Genomic DNA, 6397 nt, shown 5'->3' with positions numbered 1-6397 from the left:
TTTGGGAATAGCAATGTGTAATCAATTAAAACAGCAATTTTTTATTCACTTTGACATGCTACACCAGATTCTTAGACCAGACTCCAAAACTATACCTGTTGAGGTAAAAGTTAGTTCCTTTAATTCATTGTCTTAGGTCTGCCCATAATGAAGAAATCTGCCTTCAGTATATAACATGGTCAATTTGTTTTTATGATGAATTAAATAGGCTCTTAGCACCAAAAACGTTCAGGCATCATCCAGATGTCGCCGAAGTTGAATGAGCACATGGAACTGGTCACACGGAGGCTTCTGTTAACCGAATGCACAATCTGGAAAGAAGATGCTTTTTTTTTTTCAAGGTCTGGAAATTTTAACAGTATCTGGCAGCTACTTCATTTTCAAGATAATCCTGTCACTGTTTCTGGTTATATGCAGGGGTGGGGGTCGGGTACCGAATGCAAGAATTTGGTGGCTTGCTGAAACTGGGTGGAGATGCTGTCATGTTGGCGCCTGAAGCGTGAGCACAAATAAGCTTTAGAGGAATAAACCTGTGATTGTGCTACTTTTGGTCACGGAAGGACCTAAGTGGTGTGGGTGTGATGAAAGAGGGGAGGGAGAAAGAAAAAGAGAACGAGAAAATGAGTTCTGTGGACACAAAAGCAATTGGTTAATTCAGTCAGACTTTCACTTCTAAGTACTGGTTTGATCAGGTCCTTAATCCTTAGCCAAATGACTCCCCAAGGACCTATTAACTCATTGTTTTATCCTTTAAAGATGCGCCATCAAAGCAACCATTTCTAAAGTCACAAAACCATCCTCTCGGCCAGCCTGGGCTTGGTCTGGAAGGGTTGGTAAACTGACTAGATTGTTGTTCTGACTTGGCCAGGGCAGTGTTCTGTCTTTCCTGCCACTAGCCACTGGTAGCGGAGAAGTAGACTGTCACCAAATATTCCTTGTTCATGCTCTAAGAAAGCAAAAAACCAAACCAAACCAAAACAATAACACACTCCTGAGCAAATGAGTTTTCAGCTTTATTTTCTTTGAACTGAGAGGTTCCCTTCATTCTCCTTTACAGAACAGGCAGAAGCCGAAATAAAGAGGCTACTTCCAGATGAGTTTAACTCCATGACCATTTTGATCATGGTGTTAGCCCCCTTCAAAGTCATCCTGTGTTTTAACCATTTGAAACCTATTTATAAAAGACATGAAAGTATTTTGCCTGTAGAAGAGCTGGCACACAGCACTTCCTATGACAAACATTTCCAACAAGCCTCACTCTCGCAGCAACCTTGTGTCGGCGGACCTTCTGAGATTTTCACTTACAAGCAGGCATGTCTAAGGGAGCATAGCCAGCAATATAATTACAATCACCTCCAGTCAAAGAAACCCCAAGGGCTCCCTGAAGTCCTCTCTGTGTTCTAGAAGGTTACACGTTAAAAAAAAAACAACACACAGCAAAGGCCCTAGTCAGTTTGGCTCAGTGGACAGAGGGTCTGAGAAGGCTAAAAAGGGCAAATTCCAAAGTATCCCTGATATTTGGGGGATAGTGATCTGAATCCATGCCAGCAAGCTCAGTGTACATTCTTGATAACCTATAATTAAGTCACTACCTCCTTCCCAGATACTGGTCTTGCAGAACCTGTTACTGTGAACAGTGCACTGCCCCGGAGGGAGGGTTATTAACGCTGGCGCCAGGCCAGACCATCAGATATGGCCTGGAGACCCCCAACACCTGGGGGCCTTCTTGCAGGGCCCGAGAAAAGGACCGGAAGCATAATCCATATTTGCGGGACAAAGACCACAGGGAGATATAAAAAGAAGCCCCATGCATGTTTTGGCACTCAGATTTGGAAAGTTATTCCCTGAGTCCGCCGGTGTATTAAACAGTGTCCCTCCTCTTCTTTAAAGCGTCGCTTGGTTTTTCCTTGGTCTTCTGCAACAGGTTGACTTGTGGACTGAAGGGTCCCAGGTTCGATTCTGGTCAAGGGCACTTACCTCAGTTGCAGGCTCCTTGCCAGCCTGGGTTGGGGGTGCTGGGCACGTGCAGGAGGCAACCAATTAATGTGTTTCTCTCACATTGATACTTCTCTCTCTCTCTCTCTCTCCCCCCCTCTCCCTTCCACTCTCTCTAAAAATCAATGGAAAAATATCTTGGGTGAGGATTAAAAACAAACAAACAAACAAACAAACAAATAAATAAATAAATAAATAAATTTAAAAATAGCAAAGAACTTCTTAGTTTAACCTAGACAGGACAACAGTCCACTTCCACTTTAGAGTTGGACATCTTAATTTGTAATGGCTCCTCTGACTGCAAACTGCAAGGGAAGGAAGGAAGGAAAAGGAAGGAAGGAAGGAAGGAAGGAAGGAAGGAAGGAAGGAAGGAAGGAAGGAAGGAAGGAAGGAAGGAAGGAAGGAAGGAAGGAAGGAAGGAAGGGAGGGAGGGAGGAAAGGAGAGAGAGAGGGAGGGAAGGAGGAAGGGAGGAAGGGAGGGAGGTGGTGAGGGAAGGAGGAAGGAAAGAAAAAAGGATGAGAGAGACCGAGAACAGACTTATCAAAGATCACAGCACTAATAAATGGCAGAGCTGAGGCCAAATCAGTCTCTCTTACCTCAACTTCATTCTTTTCACATTTTCAGAGACATTTATCAGTTCTCACTCTCTCTATAATGCTCTCATATACATTTACTCTGAAGAGACAATGCTCTAATGTTTGGAAGATTCGAGAAAGCCATGTGACTCTACACTTAGATGATTATGGGAATCTCTTTCCGTGTCCCTAGCAGAGAAAACAGGTTACTAATATCTGGTCTCTCATTCACATGAGAAACTTATATTCCATTGCCTGCTTTCCTGCTCTATCTCTGTGTGGATGTCTTAATAGGCACTTCAAGGTCAACTCATTCAAACATTTGTATACCTGAAACATATACAAAAACCTCCTACTTCCCCTCTTACCCTAATTCAGGACACAGCTCTCCTTGCCTGAATATTGCAATTGCCTCCCAATGCCTCCCACTCCCACACTTGCCCCCCAGGCCCAGGAAATTCTTAACACAGAGGCAGAATGACCTTTGGAAGCCTAGGTCAGACTCTGCTGTCTCTTCTCCATGAAGCCTTCCCTGGCCAGTCCTTACCGAGCCTGCTTTATTTTCTCCACATCACTGTTACTATCCAGTAGCCTGTATATTTGACTCATTTATTTATTTGTTTCATATATTCCTGTTTTATTAGGACATAAGCATGTCAGTTTGGACCAGTGCCTAGCACAAACTCATCATTACATTTGTTGAAAAAATGAAAATATATTTTCTATTCAGAAGCCTCCAAACGTATTGTACTTCATTCAAAATAAAAACTAAAGTCATTTAAATTGCCACATTTTAAATCAAAGTCTTCATAGTATCATTTTGGAACCTAGCTATCATAATTCTAGAATTAGCCTTAAAATTAAGAGGAAACAAATACGATTTAAATAAAAAGAGCCCTACGTAATCTACTTCACCACCCCAAGCCACCTGCACTTCTCTCTCCCTTGCTCATTCAGTCCGGACACTGAGCTCCTTGCAAGTCCTAGGCACGCCAGGCATTTCCCACCCTGGACTTTGCCCCTCCCTCCTCCTTGCTCCTGCTGCTTGGAAGCCCCTTTTGCAGACATCTCTCTGGCTTCCTCCCTCATGTTCTTCAGGTCTCTGTTCAAACGCAGATGGTATCAGAGCCTTCTCGGAATACCTGCACAAAATAATGTTGACCCCACTCTGCACATCTCTCCTTCATAGCCAGTGTTCTCGTTCTTTACAGTACTACCGAGATGATACATATTTTCTAATTATTGGCTTATTGCTTATGCCCCATCTCCAACCTGCCCCACTAGACTGTACGCTTCATATAGGGAGCAGTCTGGTTTGTTTGCTACTGTATTCTAGTTGGTATAGAGGAGTTGCTCAATATACATATTTTGAATGAATAAATGTATAGATAAATGAATAAATAATTTTTATAGTTGTTTTTTGTAATTCCTCTTTACTCAACACTTATTGCTAATATTTTTCCCAGTTTCACATTTGACATATTTTTATGGTATTTTAAATGGAGCAGTAATTACTTTTTCTGCAATTATTTCTCTCATTTTCTTTATAAATTCACTTGCCTGAAAAGCCCTTAGTGACCCAAACAGGTTTAGACACACCTATGTTTTCTTGAAATATTTTATGATTTTATTTTTTTACCTTTAATCTTTTAGTATATCTGGAATTAGTATATCATTGCTTATGTGACTTACTAGTAATCTAAATAGATTATTTTCTAAAGAAAAAATTATCTGTGTATTATGTATTTAATAGGATTATTGACTAATTTTTATCTACCTCTATCTTTCTATTCATAGATGATTCCAGGTTATTTACTCCATTTCATGTGACCTTAGGATACTCTTTTACTTATTACAGTTTTAAGAGATGGACTGGGAATGTGGCAAATCCTGCTATCTATGAAAGGCAGCATCAGCTGGACCTACTTTCTGAATGCCGGGAGACTCTTTTGTTATTTAAGGATGTAAAACCAAACCAAACCAAACCAAACCAAACCAAACCTGGAGACTTGAGACAAAAAAGGCTATGGAAGGAGCCATTGATGCTTCATTAATAAACTCTACAGTGATCATCGATCCATTTTAGATACCTCTGGCAGCAAACAAAGCAGTTCTCTATAAACTGGGAAAAATGAAGACAAGGACTCCATTGAAATGATTTCTGGCCTTTCCCCAAATGATAATCTTTCAGAGGCTTTGAAACAATTGGCATCTCAGCAAATGGCAGTTCAATTCTAAATGTTTACATTGAAAATGGAGAAAATAAATTAAAAAGACCTAATATTTCAGATAAAAAGTTTCTCTGAAAAATCTTCCTGAATAACAAATCACAGAAGTCAACAAGACATACAAACTATCCTCACAAGAGGAAAATACTGGGAAATTGTCGAATGGTATCATTTGTAGAATGTAAACAAAAAATGTTTTGTGAAATGACAAACACTTAAAAATTTCAGCATATAAAAATTATTACAGTTTTATGATGTGGTTAATAATGCTCTTTTTATTTAAATCATATGTTTCCTCTTAATTTTAAGGCTAATTCTAGAATTATGGTAGCAAAGTTCTAAAATGATACTATGAAGACTTTGTTTTAAAATGTGGGGAGGGGGAAGGAGGGACTGAGTGAAAGAAGGTAAAGGATTAGCCAAAGAACATATATCCATATAAATGGTTACTTGGTGAAGGTGTTGTCTGCCAGATTTCTCACTGTTAATTTACAATTTCCCCTTGTAATTTTAGCATCCATTAGTGGATCTTGATTGCAACAGTTATTACTGTGGTGTCCTGGTGGCCATTTCCCTCATTCCTTCTACATTTACTGATTACAATTCTTCTCTAAAAAGGAATTGTCTCTATCCTGGCAGGTGTGGCACACTGGTTGGAGCCTTGTCCTTGCACCGAAGGGTCTTGGGTTCAATTCCTGGTCAAGGACATGTAACTGGGTTGCAGGTTCGATTCCCATCCCAGTCGAAGCATGTGCAGGAGGCAACCAATGGATATCTCTCTCACACATCGATGTTTTTCTCCTTCTCTTTCCCTTCTCCCCTCCCTTCCACTCTTTCTAAAAATATCAAAAGAAAAAATATCCTCGTGTGAGGACTAATAATAACAACAACAAAAGTTGTCTCATCTCTCCCATGTATTTATACTATTATTTATTTATGACAGTAAGGGCTCGTGGATATTTATTATAATATTGGATTACAATCCATATTGTTTTTATTTATTTTGTTTCTCATTTTGTTCCAGCTTTGGATGCTGGGACTTCCTTTAGGTTGGCTCCTTGATTCCTTGCCATGCCTCCATCTTTCTGAGCATGTTTTTACTCTCTGATACCACAGGTACTCCACATTCATCTTGTCTTTTTTCATGACCTAGCCCTGGAATTGACCATTTATCCAAAGAAAGATATAGCTAATTATTAATTGTTTAACATTTGCTAAATAGTTTACAGATTATAATTTATTTTATTACTAGGGGCCCACTGCACAAATTCGTGCACTTTGAAAGGAACTGTGGGCCGCCAGGCTGCGGTAGGCACAGGGGCTGGTCTTGGCCCATCCTCCACACCCCCGCATGGCCCCTCCCACCACGGCCCCTGGTCCCCTGTCTGTTGGCAGCCCCTCTCCCGCCTCTGCTGCTCCCACTGATGGTGTCGCACCCCCTGATAAAGCGGAGTGATTGGGGCTGGTGCCAGCAGCGGGAACGAGTGCCGGATGTGACTGCAGCACATGGGAGCAAAGAATTTTCAGTAACCACCAGAGGTTTGCCCCAATGACAGCGACTGGTACCCCACTTTGGTCTGGAGCCCCAGCTCACCTAA

The 6397-nt window shown here is 41.0% G+C and overlaps 1 pseudogene; it reads left to right on the top strand.

The window, feature by feature from the left end:
• Nucleotides 1-437: 437 nt before the first annotated feature.
• LOC103295032 (EKC/KEOPS complex subunit TPRKB-like) lies at nucleotides 438-5002 on the top strand (annotated as a pseudogene).
• The last annotated feature ends 1395 nt before the right edge of the window (nucleotides 5003-6397 follow it).

Source organism: Eptesicus fuscus, chromosome 14 (genome assembly GCF_027574615.1).
Source record: "Eptesicus fuscus isolate TK198812 chromosome 14, DD_ASM_mEF_20220401, whole genome shotgun sequence".
Taxonomy (NCBI): Eukaryota; Metazoa; Chordata; class Mammalia; order Chiroptera; family Vespertilionidae; genus Eptesicus; species Eptesicus fuscus.
The sequence above is the reverse complement of the archived record's forward strand: the minus strand, read 5'-3'. Positions and strand labels throughout refer to the sequence as shown.